This window comes from Arachis stenosperma, chromosome 2, assembly GCF_014773155.1.
Source record: "Arachis stenosperma cultivar V10309 chromosome 2, arast.V10309.gnm1.PFL2, whole genome shotgun sequence".
Lineage (NCBI taxonomy): Eukaryota > Viridiplantae > Streptophyta > Magnoliopsida > Fabales > Fabaceae > Arachis > Arachis stenosperma.
The window spans coordinates 25,305,797-25,324,207 of NC_080378.1; the positions used below are offsets into that span (position 1 = coordinate 25,305,797).

General features: G+C 38.6%; 1 non-coding gene across 1 annotated transcript; it reads right to left on the bottom strand.

The window, feature by feature from the left end:
- Window positions 1–17,298: 17,298 nt before the first annotated feature.
- Window positions 17,299–17,402, bottom strand: LOC130964721 (small nucleolar RNA R71). Its single transcript, XR_009080798.1, has one exon. It is a non-coding gene; the product is annotated as a small nucleolar RNA R71 (small nucleolar RNA).
- Between the last annotated feature and the right edge of the window lie 1,009 nt (window positions 17,403–18,411).

The window sequence follows — 18,411 nt, forward strand, 5'->3', positions numbered from 1 at the left end:
AACTAACCAGCAAGTGTACTGGGTCGTCCAAGTAATACCTTACGTGAGTAAGGGTCGATCCCACAGAGATTGTTAGTATGAAGCAAGCTATGGTCATCTTGTAAATCCCAGTCAGGAGGATAAAATTATGGAATTTAGAAAATCAAATATGATTAATAAAAATAAACAGAAAATAAATGGATAGAGATACTTATGTAAATCAATAGTGGAAATTTCAGATAGGCGTATGGAGATGTTGTGCTCCTCTTGAATCTCTACTTTCTTATTACATTCATCCAATCTTTCTTACTCCTTTCCATGGCAAGCTGTATGTAGGGCATCACCGTTGTCAATGGCTAAATTCCATCCTCTCAGTGAAAACGTTCCTATGCTCTGTCACAGCACGGCTAATCATCTGTCGGTTCTCAATCAGGTTGGAATAGAATCCCTTGATTCTTTTGCGTTTGTCATCACGCCCAGCCTTCAGGAGTTTGAAGCTCGTCACAGTCATTCAATCCCAGAATCCTACTCGGAATACCATAGACAAGGTTTAGACTTTCCGGATCCTCATGAATGCCGCCATCTATCTAGCTTATACCACGAAGATTCTGTTGGGGAATCTAAGAGATATGCGCCCGGCCTAGAGTAGAACGGAAGTGGTTGTCAGTCACGCGCGTTCATAGGTGAGAATGATGATGAGTGTCACGGATCATCACATTCATCAAAGTTAAGTGCAACGTAAATCTTGGAATAAGAATAAAAGAGAATTGAATAGAAAGTAATAGTAATTGTATTGAAACTTGAGGTACAGCAGAGCTCCACACCCTTAATCTATGGTGTGCATAAACTCCACCGTTGAAAATACATAAGTGAAAGGTTCAGGCATGGCCGAATGGCCAGCCCCCAAAACGTGATCACAGGATTCAAAATACAATCCAGGATCCAGGATGAGATTATGATAGTAAAAAGTTCTATTTATAATAAACTAGCTCCTAGGGTTTACATGAGTAAGTAATTGATGCATAAATCCACTTCCGGGGCCCACTTGGCGTATGTTTGGGCTGAGCTTGATCTATCCATGAGCTGAGGCTTTTATTGGAGTTGAACTCCAAGTTATGACATGTTTTGGGCGTTCAACTCCGGATCATAACGTGTTTCTGGCGTTTAACTCCAGACAGCAGCATGTACTTGGCGTTCAACGCCAAGTTACGTCATCAATTCCCGAATAAAGTATAAACTATTATATATTGCTGGAAAGCTCTGGATGTCTACTTTCCAACGCCGTTGAGAGCGCGCCATTTGGAGTTCTGTAGCTCCAGAAAATCCATTTTGAGTGCAGGGAGGTCAGATTCCAACAGCATCAGCAATCCTTTTGTCAGCCTTTTTCAGAGTCTTGCTCAAGTCCCTCAATTTCAGCCAGAAATTACCTGAAATCACAGAAAAACACACAAACTCATAGTAAAGTCCAGAAATGTGAATTTAACATAAAAACTAATGAAAACATCCCTAAAAGTAGCTTGAACTTACTAAAAACTACCTAAAAACAATGCCAAAAAGCGTATAAATTATCCGCTCATCAGCACTCGACAATCTTATTTGTCAAAAAGAGAGTATAGCTCGTCTTAATAATCGATTGGTAAAGGAAAAGTGTTTTGCATCGGTGAATTAGTCCTATAGGCTATTCTACCATTAGATAAGAAATTAAGAGTTTATGAAAAGTGGTCCCCTAATTAGGAAGGACCTTTTCAAATGATCAGTTTGTATTCGGAGAATGCCTATAAAATTAAAAATATAAGTACTGATCTCGAGGTCAAATCGATTATTAGAAAGTATTTGAAATGGTATCGATACTTGGAAAATAGTATTTGACATAAAAGGCAAAGTAATAAAACTAAATTCTCAGAACATCGAAGTTATATGAAGTAAGTAAAATGAAATACAAAAGAACTCATCCCAATCCTTCAAAGATAGGGTTCCAGAAGTTCTTCCAGGTCAAACTTGAGATAGACTCTTTTTTCACCAATTGAGCTGAAAACGAGAATTTCTTCATGTTTTTTGAGCTGCAATTTCTCGTATTTCCTTTTAAGTTCAGCTTGAGTACTTTTCGTCTCACAGCTCTCGATTAAGATCTTTCGTTCCCTTATTAGCTTTGAGGAAAGGATCCATAGTAAAGCTACATCTACACAAACATGAGCAAGTTCTTTTTCAAGCTATTCTTTTCGATGGACTAGTCACTCGAGAGTTCTAGTTGCATGAGTAACGCTGGCTTCATATTTTTTATAAGTTTTTTGTGAAGATGCATATGAAACATGAAGTTGAGCAGATTCTATTTCAATGTCTGTCACACCATTTTTGTAGTCAACAAGCTTGCTGTGAGAGATGAGCAAGTTATTGATAATTTTCTCGAACTTTTTTACTTGCTCGAAGAAGATGATAGGTACATGATACTTAAGGGTTGAGCTCAAGATGTCAGAAAGTAGATTGTTCAAGTCATCCTGATTCAGCCATTCATCGACAGTATGCTTTGAAAATTCGACAAGTTTCTTTAAACCTTCAAGAGCATGAAGAGATAACTCTTTTGGAAGTTGAGGATCTAGTGACCTTTTGACAGATGATTCCTGAGATCCCATGCCAATTTTATGAGATAAATTGGAAACAGCTGAAGGAGTTCTTCTAAATCGGCCTCACTAGGAGCTTGATTCGATACAGGTTTATTGCATTCTTGATGAGTGTCAGCGTCAAGATTAGCTTTGTCAGTAGGTTCGGCTTCATCGACGTAAGCGGGTGTTTCATTAGCTTGAAGATTAGCTTGAGAAATAGGTTTGATGTTTTTCTTGGTTTTTTCGATGGACTCTTCTCGATAGATGGATTGAGTTTTTGAAGGATGTTTTTGCTCTGGTTGAGCTCTAACATTTTCTTCTTGTCAGATTGATTTACATCCTCTTCATTTTGCAGATAGTGCGACAAAACATGTCCACTTGATGATGAGGATGGTGATTTTTCTTTATTTTCTTTGACAGAAGATTTACTTTTGGATGGTGTGGTGTTCAAATTCGAAGTTGGTTATTTAATAGATTTTTTGACCTAAAGAAGTAAATGATAAGTGTCAAAAGTGAATATTTAATATTATGATTTCATTGAAATAAAATAGAAGTTATTGGTATGCCTCAATTTCTTGAGCAGGTGAGCTTGGAGAGTGCATCAAATATATGGTAGTGCTATTTGAGCTCGAAGTATATGAGGAAGCAATCAAATTGTTTGAATTTTCGGAAGAAGTTCCCTATGTAATGATATGATTAAAAAATAATGATATATAAATATGTAAAATTATAATTCTAAGAAAGAAGGATGGAATGAAAGTCTTAAGAGTTATCATGTCAGTTGGTTTTATTAATGGTGAAGATTTACATGTCTTCTTTTTCTGGTGTTGTGGTGATTTGGTTTTCCTTTTTAAAGTTTTAGAGGTTGAAACGTCAAGGAAAAATGTAGGAGATTTGATAAGTCCTTGAAAAATATCTTCTAATGTTCGATCATAATGGGAATAGTAGTTTTCCCACCAGCCAACAAATGACTTGGTAACGTAATTACTACGAGCAAAAGAAAGAAAGAAGTAATTCTTTTAACATCTCTCATTGTGTTCAAGGCACTTGTCGATTTCTTGCTTACTCTTGAAGTTGATCTGATAGAAAGGCGGAGTTTTGCTTGGAAATGGTGCAGGAATTGCTTGGAAAAAGCCCATTTGTCTTGCAACATAATCAGGAGCATGGAGAGTAGCTTGAAATTAATCCTTTTTGTACTGAGGAATACCTGTTGGTATCACCTGGATTGAAAGAAAATTGGACCATATTTCATCATTCAGATGTTGTGCTTCTTTATCATTATCTTTCTGAACTAGTGGACATTGAAACCAAGGTAGCCCACATTTATGATCGACAAATGGAGCAAAGTTCAAGTTTCCATTTTGAAAATGTTTGCTCAATTATAGCTTTGAAAAAACTTCCCAGAAAAGTTCAGTCGTAGAATGAGAATGAAGGAAGTATGGTCACAGTGTAACTAATCGAAGGCCTTCAGTACCTGGTATATCAAAGAGAGGTATTCCTCCTTTGTGCTTCATGTGTTTTTTAAAAACTGCATTAAGACAAAGTTGCAAAAGCCAAAGTGGTCCTCCAACACTAACAAAAGACTTGGTATGAAAGCTATCAACCATTTAGTATAATTCATCATACAAGTTTCTTAAAAGGAACTTGGCTAAATTGAATTTCTTCTTCTCATGAATGATTAGCAAGAGGAATGTATAATCTCTACATTGAAACACTATTTAAACAAAAATTATAGTATTTAGCCAGTAATATAAGAAGGTTACATGCTCATCATCTGTGACTGGTGTGTCTTGTTTCCCTATATTTCTCTCATGAACTCTTCATAGAAGTTCTTTTCGAAAATGTGATATTTGTTGTCGGGTTTCAAGTCGAAGGTAGCTGTAGGTCCAATTGTTGATAACCTTGTGATAGCTTATATGTCGAACAGTGTTGGTCCAACCATTCTACATGGTAAGTGAAAATTATTGGTGGTCTTACTCTAAAAGCATAAAGAGCCACAATCATCCATTGGTGTGTCGATGATTGAAATTGAGAAAGTTTAAGGAGGTCATAAATTCCTCGAAGCTGCCAATCTTTCTTCCTGGAAGGTTCTAATCTTTTAAACCAAGCTAGAAAATTTGTATTTTTGAAAGAAATTTTAAGGTTATTTTGAAATAGTCGAGCATGATTGACAAAGGAGCCACAAAAAGATTTTGTTTGATTAACAAATCCTGATTTTCACTACTTGAAAAATAGTGAAAATCTTTCTTTGCTTGTTTGGGAGAGTTTAGAGGGCTAAGGAAACAGTGAAGTTCCTCCTCCCGATAGAAAAAGGGAATACAGTCTTCTTGTCATTTTTTGTATCCTTTTGATCTTCGATGATAGTATCTGCATCAGTGGAGAGAATTTTCAAACTTGAATGCTTGAAGGATTTTGTAGTTTTCTTCTCTTCTTTATGTTTCTCAGTGTATTTTCCTTTAGTTTTTTCTGGGGATGAAACTATAAAAGGAGAGGCATCCATTTTTGCATAAGTTTGAAAGGAAGAAGATTCAATGTTGAACTTAATAGAATGTAAAAGAAATAATCGTGCATTTTTGAAAAAACCCTAGCGATTTAGAAATGTTGTTATTCGATTTTTCATGAGTAAAAAATTGAATAGAAGTGGTTCATTATAATAAAAATGGAAAAGAAGAGGAACGCACGTACCAATAAACAAAACAGAGAAGTAAGAATTGAAGCTTGAACTTTCTTGTAATAGTGGAAATGGAGTAGAAGATGTAAAAGAAGCTTTTTTAAGATAAATGGAGTCAAAGGAAATTTTGAATTTTTTGAAAAGAGAAAGTGTTCCTTATTAAATTTATAATCCTAGAAAATTGAAGTGCAATTAAGTAATGGTGTGCGTAATGCCCACAGTTAATAGGATCGTGTTCACTAATGCAGTTATTGGGCATAGGAACGGATTTTTTTTCTCTTTATTTATTATTGGTATTGAATAAAATCTATTTAAGATTAATTATTTTCATTTTTTTGAAAATTTTGATGAAAATATTAATTCTAGGGGGCAATTTATTGGTCGAAGTTTTTCGACCTATTGGATCAATAGACGGTATCGGGTTGAGAAGATTAAGATTAATATAAAAGGTCTCGATTCATTCAAGTTTGTCGAAGAGTGAAGTTAACAGGGAGAAGTGTTGATATAGAAAGCAAGCTGTGCAAAGGGAACAGTTACTTAGATCTGCACTTGGCTGGAACAGTTATGTTTTGAATTCTTCAAGGTGTGACACTTGGCAAAATAGGATTGGTTGGCTCGCTCTATAAATTAAGAAGGTTCAGTAGCGTCACGGAGTTGGAATTCGTTTTCAGAAAACATTCACGCACACTCACATCCCAGCAACTTTCTAAGTATGCCTCGAGTCTCTTTTCTGTAGAATTTCATCCACCCTCTTTACATTTCTTTCAGAATTCCTTGTAACTTTCCTTTTCCGCAATTTACTTTTTCTTCGCAAGTCTTTTCTTTCTTCTTTTTAACATTTGCCCATTGTCTTTTGAATTCAAAGTCCATCGACTTTTTTGGAAGCATTTTATTGCTTTATTTTAATTCAAAGTCATTTACTTTGCTTCCTATAACTTCAATTTCAAGCAATTTAATTTTACTTTACATTCCAAGTTGTTTCCTTCGTTATTTGTTCAAAAAATTGAATCTTTGGTGCACGTTCAAAAATTGGTACTTGTTCAAGAGAGAAATAAGTGACACTTCCAGATCATTAGATATTGAACCAACTAAGATTTTCTAAAAATCTGCATAACACATATTCTAAACATAAACCCACAAAAAAGAGAACCAAAAAATCAGATAAAAGAATCCTCAAAACTTCAGAATCGGAGCATTACATAGCATTATCTTCTATTCATAGAGGTATGCTATCTACTTGCATGTTCTGTGCTAATTGGCACAAAAGTGTTTCTTTGTCAGTTATTGCACGTATTTTGGTTGGATGAAAAAGATGAACTTTTTAACTTTTATATAGTATTGAGGGGTTTTCGAAAAAAATTGTGGTTTGGCGATAAATTAGTAAAGGGGAGAGCGGTATAAGGTTTTGGTGAAGGAAGCGAATGATGTCATTGTTGAATTTTTGGTACATATTGGTGCACGAAATTGCAATCACACTTTTGCAATCCCGCACAACTAACCAGCAAGTGCACTGGGTCGTCCAAGTAATACCTTACGTGAGTAAGGGTCGATCCCACGGAGATTGTCGGCTTGAAGCAAGCTATGGTTATCTTGTAACTCTTAGTCAGGATATCAATAATTATCAAGGTTGATTGTAAAAAGCAAAAGAACATGAAATAAGTACTTGTTTTGCAGTAATGGAGAACAGGTTGAGGTTTTGGAGATGCTCTATCTTCTGAATCTCTGCTTTCCTACTGTCTTCTTCTTCAAGCACGCAAGACTCCCTCCATGGCAAGCTGTATGTAGGGTTTCACCGTTGTCAATGGCTACCTCCCATCCTCTCAGTGAAAATGTTCAACGCGCTCTGTCACAGCACGGCTAATCATCTGTCGGTTCTCAATCGGGTTGGAATAGAATCCAGTGATTCTTTTGCGTCTGTCACTAACGCCCAGCCCTCAGGAGTTTGAAGCTCGTCACAGTCATTCAATCCTTGAATCCTACTCAGAATACCATAGACAAGGTTTAGACCTTCCGGATTCTCTTGAATGCCGCCATCAATTCTAGCTTATACCACGAAGATTCTGATTAAAGAATCCAAGAGATATCTACTCAATCTAAGGTAGAACGGAGGTGGTTGTCAGGCACACGTTCATAGTTGAGAATGATGATGAGTGTCACGGATCATCACATTCATTAGGGTTAAGAACAAGTGATATCTTAGAATGGAAGCAAGCATGATTGAATGAAAAATAGTAATAATTGCATTAATCCATCAAGACACAGCAGAGCTCCTCACCCCCAACCATGGGGTTTAGAGACTCATGCTGTAGAAGATACAATGAGAAACGTGTAAAGTGTCATAAGGTCTAGATACAATGTCAAAAGATCCTATTAATAGTGAACTAGTAACCTAGGGTATACAGAAATGAGTAAATGATGTAAAAATCCACTTCCGGGGTCCACTTGGTGTGTGCTTGGGCTGAGCATTGAAACTTTTATGTGTAGAGACTTTTTCTGGAGTTAAACGCCAGCTTTTATGCCAGTTTGGGCGTTTAACTCCAATTCTTATGCCAGTTCCGGCGTTAAACGCCGGGAATTCTGATGCTGATTTGCAACGCCGATTTGGGCCATTAAATATCGGGCAAAGTATGGACTATTATACATTGCTGAAAAGCCCAGGATGTCTACTTTCCAACGCCGTTGAGAGCGCGCCAATTGAGCTTCTGTAGCTCCAGAAAATTCACTTCGAGTGCAGGGAGGTCAGAATCCAACAGCATCTGCAGTCCTTTTCAGCCTCTGAATCAGATTTTTGCTCAAGACCCTCAATTTCAGCCAGAAAATACCTGAAATCACAGAAAAACACACAAACTCATAGTAAAGTCCAGAAAAGTGAATTTTAACTAAAAACTAATAAAAATATAATAAAAACTAACTAAAATATACTAAAAACATACTAAAAATAATGCCAAAAAGCGTATAAATTATCCGCTCATCACAACACCAAACTTAAATTGTTGCTTGTCCCCAAGCAACTAAAAATCAAAATAGAATAAAAAGAAGAGAATATACTATAGACTCCAAAATATCAAAGAAACTTAGCTCCAATTAGATGAGTGGGTCTAGAAGCTTTTTGCTTCTGAACAGTTTTGGCATCTCACTTTATCCTTTGAAGTTTAGAATGACTGGCATCCATAGGAACTCAGAACACAGATAGTGTTATTGATTCTCCTAGTTAAGTATGATGATTCTTGAACATAGCTACTTTATGAGTCTTGGCTGTGGCCCAAAGTACTCTGTCTTCCAGTATTACCACCGGATACATACATGCCACAGACACATAACTGGGTGAACCTTTTCAGATTGTGACTCAGCTTTGCTAGAGTCCCCAATTAGAGGTGTCCAGGGTTCTTAAGCACACTCTTTTTGCCTTGGATCACAACTTTATTTCTACCCTTACCTTTTGGTTTAAAGGGTTATTGACTTTTTCTGCTTGCTTTTTCTTCTTCTCTTTTTTTTTTTTTTTGCTTTTTCTTGCTTCAAGAATCAATTTGATGAATTTTTAGATCCTCAATAACATTTCTTCTTTTCCATCATTCTTTCAAGAGCCAACAAATTTAACATTCTTTAAACAACAAATTCAAAAGACATATGCACTGTTCAAGCATTCATTCAGAAAACAAAAAGTATTGTCACCACATCAAACTAATTCAACTAGTTTCAGATATAAATTCGAAATCCTGTACTTCTTGTTCTTTTGTAATAAAAACATTTTTCATTTAAGAAAGGTGATGGATTCATAGGACATTCATAGCTTTAAGGCATAGACACTAAGATACTAATGATCATGTAATAAGACACAAACATAGATAAACATAAGCATAAAAATTTGAAAAATAGAAAATAAAGAACAAGGAGATTAAAGAACGGGTCCACCTTAGTGATGGCGGCTTGTTCTTCCTCTTGAAGATCTTATGGAGTGCTTGAGCTCCTCAATGTCTCTTCCTTGCCTTTGTTGCTCTTCTCTCATGATTCTTTGATCTTCTTTAATTTCATGGAGGAGGATGGAATGTTCTTGGTGCTCCACCCTTAGTTGTCCCATGTTAGAACTCAATTCTCCTAGGGAGGTGTTGATTTGCTCCCAATAGTTTTGTGGAGGAAAGTGCATCCCTTGAGATGAATCTCTCCATCTCCCATGGCTCGGAGGTGGAAGCTTTTGCCTTCCCTTTCCTCTTTCTAGAGGTTTCTCCGGCCTTAGGTGCCATAAATGGTTATGGAGAAACAAAAAGCAATGCTTTTACCACACCAAACTTAGAAGGTTTGCTCGTCCTCGAGCAAAAGAAGAAAGAAAGGAGTAGAAGAAGAAGAAAATGGAGGAGATGGAGAAGTAGTGTGTATGATGTGTGAAAATGAGGGGGTGAAGATGGGTTTATATAGGGGTGGAGAAAGGGGTAGGGTAGGTGGGGTTTTATGAAGGATGGATATGAGTGGTGAAGAGAATGGTGGGATTTGAAAGGTGAAGGGTTTTTTTTTGGGGGAAGAGGTATTGAGGTGATTGGTGAATGGGTGAAGAAGAGAGAGAGTGGTGGGGTAGGTGGAGATCCTGTGGGGTCCACAGATCCTGAGGTGTCAAGGATAATTCATCCCTGCACCAAGTGGCAAGCAAAAATGCTCCTTCTGCCAATCCTGGCGTTAAACGCCGGGCTGGTGCCCATTTCTGGCGTTTAACGCCAGCTTGGTGCCCAATCCTGGCGTTAAACGCCAGTCTGGTGCCCCTTTCTGGCGTTAAACGCCCAGAATGGTGCCAGACTGGGCGTTAAACGCCCATTTGCTGCCCTTACTGGCGTTTAAACGCCAGCAAGCTTTTCCTCCAGGGTGTGCTGTTTTTCTTTCTGTTTCTGCTTTTTCAATTGATTTTGTGACTTTTCATGATCATCAACCTATAGAAAATATAAAATAACAAAGGATAATAGATAAATATAACATTGGGTTGCCTCCCAACAAACGCTTCTTTAATGTCAATAGCTTGACAGTGGGCTCTCATGGAGCCTCACAGATACTCAGAGCCATGTTGGAACCTCCCAACACCAAACTTAGAGTTTGAATGTGGGGGTTCAGCACCAAACTTAGAAGTTGGTTGTGGCCTCCCAACACCAAACTTAGAGTTTGACTGTGGGGGCTCTGTTTGACTCTGTTTTGAGAGAAGCTCTTCATGCTTCCTTTCCATGGTTACAGAAGGAGAACCTTGAGTCTTATAGTTTGCACTGTCTGCAAGCCACGGAGCTTCCTGAATAGTAAATAATTGCTCATCCGGAAAGGTTTCAGAGATCTCAGTAGGAGGGAGGGACGCTCCTGCTACTGGTTCTATCCGGGACAGGTGATCAGCTACTTGATTCTCTGTCCCTTTTCTGTCTCTTATTTCTATATCAAACTCTTGCAGAAGCAACACCCATCTTATGAGCCTGGGTTTTGGATCCTGCTTTGTGAGTAGATATTTAAGAGCAGCATGGTCAGTGTACACAATCACTTTTGATCCTACTAGATAAGATCTGAACTTGTCAATGGCATAAACCACTGCAAGTAACTCTTTTTCTGTGGTTATGTAGTTCTTCTGTGCATCATTTAGAATACGGCTGCCATAATAAATGACGTGCAGAAGTTTACCATGCCTTTGTCCCAATACTGCACCAATGGCATGGTCACTGGCATCGCACATTAGTTCAAATGGTAATGTCCAGTCTGGTGCAAAGATGACTGGTGCTGTGACCAGCTTAGCTTTCAGAGTCTCAAACGCCTGCAGACACTCCTTATCAAAGATAAATGGCGTGTCAGCAGCTAGCAGATTACTCAGAGGTTTGGCAATTTTTGAAAAATCCTTTATAAACCTTCTGTAGAATCCTGCATGCCCCAGAAAGCTTCTGATTGCCTTAACATTGGTACGTGGTGGTAATTTTTCAATTACTTTAACTTTAGCTTGATCCACCTCTATTCCCTTGTTTGAAATTTTATGCCCAAGGACAATCCCTTCAGTCACCATAAAGTGACATTTTTCCCAGTTTAAAACTAGGTTGGTCTCTTGGCATCTTTTCAGAACAAGTGCTAGATGGTTAAGGCAGGAGCTGAATGAGTGTCCAAATACTGAAAAGTCATCCATGAAGACTTCCAGAAATTTCTCTACCATATCTGAGAAGATAGAGAACATGCACCTCTGAAAGGTTGCAGGTGCATTGCACAGACCAAAAGGCATCCTTCTGTAGGCAAATACTCCAGAAGGACATGTAAATGCTGTTTTCTCTTGGTCCTGAGGATCTACTGTAATTTGGTTGTAACCTGAATACCCATCCAAAAAGCAGTAATATTCATGACCTGCCAGTCTCTCTAGCATCTGGTCTATGAATGGTAAAGGAAAATGATCCTTCCTGGTGGCTGTATTGAGCCTTCTGTAGTCAATACACATACGCCACCCTGTAACTGTTCTTGTAGGAACCAGTTCATTCGTTTCATTATGAACCACTGTCATGCCTCCCTTCTTGGGAACAACGTGGACAGGGCTCACCCTGGGGCTATCAGAAATAGGATAAATAATCCCAGCCTCTAGTAACTTAGTGACCTCTTTCTGCACCACCTCCCTCATGGCTGGATTTAGCCGCCTTTGTGGTTGAACCACTGGCTTAGCATCATCCTCCAATAGGATCTTGTGCATGCATCTTGCTGGGCTAATGCCCTTAAGATCACTTATGGACCACCCAAGAGCTGTCTTGTGTGTCCTTAGCACTTGAATTAGTGCTTCCTCTTCCTGTGGATTTAAAGCAAAGCTTATGATCACTGGAAAAGTGTCACCTTCTCCCAGAAATGCATATTTCAGGGATGGTGGTAGTGGCTTGAGCTCGGGTTTAGGAGGCTTATCTTTTTCCTGAGGAATTTTCAGAATTTCTTTTATTTCCTTTAGTTCCTCCAGATCAGGCTGAACATCTTTAAAGATGTCCTCTAGCTCTGATTCGAGACTTTCAGTCATATTGATCTCCTCCACCAAAGAGTCAATAATGTCAGCGCTCATGCAATCATTTGATGTGTCTGGATGCTGCATAGCTTTGACGACATTTAACTTGAACTCATCCTCATTGACTCTCAAGGTTACTTCCCCTTTTTGGACATCAATGAGAGTTCGTCCAGTTGCTAGGAAGGGTCTTCCTAGAATGAGGGTTGCACTCTTGTGCTCCTCCATTTCCAGCACTACAAAGTCAGTGGGAAAGGCGAATGGCCCAACCTTGACAATCGTGTCCTCAATTATGCCTGATGGATATTTAATGGAGCCATCAGCAAGTTGGAGGCACATTCGGGTTGGTTTGACTTCTTTAGTCAAGCCAAGCTTTCTGATAGTGGATGCAGGTATTAGGTTGATACTTGCCCCAAGATCACATAGAGCTTTCTTGGTACAAGTACCCTCTAATGTGCATGGTATCATAAAGCTTCCAGGATCATTAAGCTTCTCTAGTAAGCTCTTTAAAATGACTGCACTGCATTCTTCAGTGAGAAAAACTTTTTCAGTTTCTCTCCAATCCTTCTTATGACTTAAGATCTCTTTCATGAACTTAGCATAAGAAGGTATTTGCTCAAGTGCCTCTGCAAACGGAATCTTTATTTCAAGAGTCCTTAGATAGTCTGCAAAGCGGGCAAATTGCTTATCCTGTTCCGCTTGGCGGAGTTTCTGAGGATAAGGCATCTTGGCTTTATATTCTTCAACCTTAGTTGCTGCAGGTTTATTTCCTACAGAAGTGGTTGGAGAAGCCTGCTTAAGGGGTTGTTATCAGCACTTGCAAGTGTCTGACCCCTTTGTGGCATTTGAACGCCAGGATTGGGTGCTTTTTGGGTGTTTAACGCCAGATTGCAACCCTTTTCTGGCGTTTGAACGCCAGAAGTGGCTACCCATTGGGCGTTTAACGCCACTTTCTTACCCTTTTCTGGCGTTTGAATGCCAGAATCATTCCTCTCTGGGCTCTTACTGTCCTCAGAGGGATTTTGGATAGTTGGTTGGTCATCCTCTGTCAGTTGTTCCTTTCTTAGCTTTCTGCTGCTTTGAGTTGATACATTCAATATCTTCCCACTCCTTAATTTAACAGCTTGGCATTCTTCTGTTATCTGTTTAGATAGTTGCTGTCTTGTTTGATTCAATTGTGCTTCCATATTCTTGTTAGCATTTTTAGTGTCTTGGAGCATCTCTTTAAATTTTGCTAATTGTTTTGTCATAAGGAGTAATTGTTGATTAAGCTCAATTATCTGTTCTTGAGGATTAGGATCAGCAGTTACTGCCATAGCTTCTTCTTTTGTAGAGGGCTCACTGCTTGAGTATAGATATTGATTTCTAGCAACCGTATCTATGAGCTCTTGAGCCTCTTCAATTGTCTTCCTCATGTGTATAGATCCACCAGTGATGAGCGGATAATTTATACCCTTTTTGGCATTGTTTTTAGTATGTTTTTAGTAGTTTTAGTTGAGTTCTTAGTATATTTTTATTAGTTTTTAGTTAAAATTCACTTTTCTGGACTTTACTATGAGTTTGTGTGTTTTTCTGTGATTTCAGGTATTTTCTGGCTGAAATTGAGGGACCTGAGCAAAAATCTGATTCAGAGACTGAAAAGGACTGCAGATGCTGTTGGATTCTGACCTCCCTGCACTCGAAGTGGATTTTCTGGAGCTACAGAAGCTCAATTGGCGTGCTCTCAACGGCGTTGGAAAGTAGACATCCTGAGCTTTCCAGCAATATATGATAGTTCATACTTTGCCCAAGATTTGATGGCCCAAACCGGCGTTCAAAGTCACCCTCAGGAATTCCAGCGTTAAACGCCGGAACTGGCACCTAAATGGGAGTTAAACGCCCAAACTGGCATAAAAGCTGGCGTTTAACTCCAAGAAGAGTCTCTACACGAAATTGCTTCATTGCTCAGCCCAAACACACACCAAGTGGGCCCGGAAGTGGATTTTTATGTCATTTACTCATCTCTGTACACCCTAGGCTACTAGTTTTCTATATATAGAACCTTTTACTATTGTATTTTCATCTTTGGACATCTAGTTCTTAGATCAGATCTTGGTTCTTCTGGTTCCCCCTCTGGGGCCGAAACCAATGATCACTCTTGTTCTTATGTATTTTCAACGGTGGAGTTTCTACACACCATAGATTAAGGTGTGGAGCTCTGCTGTACCTCGAGTATTAATGCAATTACTATTGTTCTTCTATTCAATTCCGCTTTTTCTTTATCTAAGATATCACTTGTTCTTCAACTTGATGAATGTGATGATCCGTGACACTCATCATCATTCTCACTTATGAACAAAGTGACTGACAACCACTCTGTTCTACAAGCAACCAAGGCTCTAGTGTTTATCTCTTGGATTCTTTAACCGGAATCTTCGTGGTATAGGCGAGAATTGATGGCGGCATTCAAGAGAATCCGGAAGGTCTAACCTTGTCTGTGGTATTCTGAGTAGGATTCAATGATTGAATGACTATGACGTGCTTCAAACTCCTAGCAGGCGGGGCGTTAGTGACAGACGCAAAAGAATCACTGGATTCTATTCCGGCCTGACCGAGAACCGACAGCTGATTAGCCATATGCTGTGACAGAGCATAGGAACATTTTCACTGAGAGGATGGGAGGTAGCCACTGACAATGGTGAAACCCTACATAAGCTTGCCATGGAAAGGAGTAAGAAGGATTGGATGAAGACAGTAGGAAAGCAGAGAGACGGAAGGGAAGGCATCTTCATACGCTTATCTGAAGTTCCTACCAATGAATTACATAAGTACCTCTATCTTTATCTTTATGCTTTATTCGTATATCACTATACCCATTTGAGTCTGCCTGACTAAGATTTACAAGGTGACCATAGCTTGCTTCATACCAACAATCTCCGTGGGATCGACCCTTACTCGCGTAAGGTTTATTACTTGGACGACCCAGTGCACTTGCTGGTTAGTTGTGCGAAGTTGTAGTGATCACAATTTCGCGCACCAAGTTTTTGGCGCCGTTGCCGGGGATTGTTCGAGTATGGACAACTGACGGTTCATCTTGTTGCTTAGATTAGGTATTTTTCTTAAGAGTTCTTAAGAATGAATTCTAGTGTTTCAAGGTGATGTTCTTATCATCACCAAAGCTGATTGATCTTCATCAATTTAGCTCTTGAATGCAATGTCCTGCTGAAGCTTGGCTAGCCATGTCTAATTCCTTTAGACTGAAGCTTTAGACTAACATTGCATGATTCCTGGAATTCTCATTAAGAATTTTGATACCTTTATTTTCTTTTCCATATAATTTTCGAAAAAGCACAAAAAAATTACAAAATCATAAAAACCAAAAATATTCTATGTTTCTTGTTTGAGTCTAGTGTCTCATCTTAAGTTTGGTGTCAATTGCATGCATTCATTCATGTGTCTTAAGGATCTTCAAGTAATTCTTGATTATTTCTTACTCTGATCTTTGAATTCTCTTGACTTGAGTGTTTTATGTGTCTCATATGCATTCTCATTAGTGTCAGTAGTATACAAACTGCTAAGTTGGTGTCTTGCATGCATTGTTATTTGATTTTAGTTGCATTTTGATTATTAAAAATCCAAAAATATTTTTAATTTGTGTCTTCTCAAGTCAATAATACAGAGAATTGAAGATTCAGAACATACAGCAAAGGAATTGCACAGAAAAAGCTGGGCGTTCAAAACGCCCAGTGAAGAAGGACAGACTGGCGTTTAAACGCCAGCCAGGGTGCCTGGTTGGGCGTTTAACGCCCACAAAGGTAGTGCATTGGGCGTTAAACGCCAGAATGTGCACCATTCTGGGCGTTTAACGCCAGGATGGCACAAGGGGGAGGATTTTGTTTTCAAATCAATTTTTTTTTCAAGTTTTCAAAGTTTTTCAAAATCAAATCTTTTTCAAATCATATCTTTTCAATCAAATGTTTTCAAAATCAATTTCTTTCCTTTTTCAAAGATACTTGCTAACAATTAATGATTTGATTGAACATTCCAAGTATGTTGCCTTTTCTGTTGAGAAAGGTTTAATGTTTGAATCATATCTTTTCTTGTTAGGTAAGTCATTAATTTTTAAAATCAAATCTTTTTAAAATTGTTTTCAAATCATATCTTCTCAATCACATTTTTTTTAAAACCAATCATATCTTCTTAACCTCATCTTTTTCAAAATAGTTTTCAATCAAATCTTTTTGACTTCTAATTTCAAAATCTTTTTCAAAAATCACTTGATTTCTTTCCCACTCTTATTTTCGAAAATTAATTAGTGTTTTTCAAAATGTTTTCAAATTCTTTAACTTAATTTTCGAAAAAGCTCCTCCTCTCTTCTCACATCCTTCTATTTATGGAGTACCACTCTTTCTCAATGCACAACTCGAACTCTATCTGATTAAGTTCGAATTCTTCTACCTCTTTCTTCTATTTTTCTGTTCTTCTGACACCTCAAGGAATCTCTATACTGTGACATAGAGGATTCCACATTTTCTTGTTCTCTTCTCTTTCATATGAGCAGGAACAAAGATAAAAGCATTCTTGTTGAAGCTGACCCTGAACCTGAAAGGACCTTGAAGCGAAAGCTAAGAGAAGCTAAGGCACAACTCTCTACAGAGGACCTAACAGAAATCTTCAAAGAAGAAGAACCCATGGCAGCCGAAAACAACAACAATGCCAACAATGCAAGGAAGGTGCTGGGTGACTTTACTGCACCTACTCCCGACTTCTATGGGAGAAGCATCTCTATCCCTGCCATTGGAGCAAACAACTTTGAGCTTAAGCCTCAATTAGTTTCTCTAATGCAACAGAATTGCAAGTTCCATGGACTTCCATTGGAAGACCCTCATCAGTTCTTAGCTGAATTCTTGCAAATCTGTGACACTGTCAAGACTAATGGGGTTGACCCTGAGGTCTACAGACTTATGCTATTCCCTTTTGTTGTAAGAGACAGAGCTAGGACATGGTTGGACTCACAACCTAAAGAAAGCCTGGACTCATGGGAAAAGCTAGTCAATGCCTTCTTGGCAAAGTTCTTTCCACCTCAAAAATTGAGTAAGCTTAGAGTGGAAGTCCAAACCTTCAGACAAAAGGATGGAGAATCCCTCTATGAAGCTTGGGAAAGATACAAACAATTGATCAGAAAATGTCCTTCTGGCATGCTTTTTGAATGGAGCATCATAGGTATTTTCTATGATGGTCTCTCTGAACTGTCCAAGATGTCTTTGGATAGCTCTGCTGGAGGATCTCTTCATTTGAAGAAGACGCCTGCAGAAGCTCAAGAGCGGATTGAAATGGTTGCAAATAACCAATTCATGTACACTTCTGAAAGGAATCCTGTGAACAATGGGACTAATCAGAAGAAAGGAGTTCTTGAGATTGATACTCTGAATGCCATTCTGGCTCAGAACAAGATATTGACTCAACAAGTCAATTTGATCTCTCAAAGTCTGTCTGGAATGCAAAATGCACCAAGCAGTACTAAGGATGCTTCATCTGAAGAAGAAGTCTATGATCCTGAGAACCCTTCAATGGAAGAGGTGAATTACCTAGGAGAACCCTATGGAAACACCTATAATTCTTCATGGAGAAATCATCCAAATTTCTCATGGAAGGATCAACAGAGACCTCAATAAGGTTTCAACAACAATAATGGTGGAAGAAACAGGTTTAGCAATGGCAAGCCTTTTCCATCATCTTCTCAGCAACAGACAGAGAATTCTAAGCAGAACCCCTCTGACTTAGCAACCATGGTCTCTGATCTAATCAAAACCACTCCAAGTTTCATGACTGAAACAAGGTCCTCCATTAGAAATTTGGAGGCACAAGTGGGACAGCTGAGCAAGAAAATTACTGAGCTCCCTCCTAGTACTCTTCCAAGCAATACAGAAGAAAATCCAAAAGGAGAGTGCAAGGCCATCAACATGGCCGAATTTGGAGAGGAAGGAGAGGAAGTGAACGCCACTGAGGAAGACCTCAATGGGCGTGCACTAGCCTCCAATGAATTCCCTAATGAGGAACCATGGGAATCTGAGGCTCAAAATGAGACCATAGAGATTCCATTGGACTTATTTCTGCCTTTCATGAGCTCTGATGAGTATTCTTCCTCTGAAGAGGATGAGTATGTCACTGAAGAGCAAGTTGCTAAATACCTTGGAGCAATCATGAAG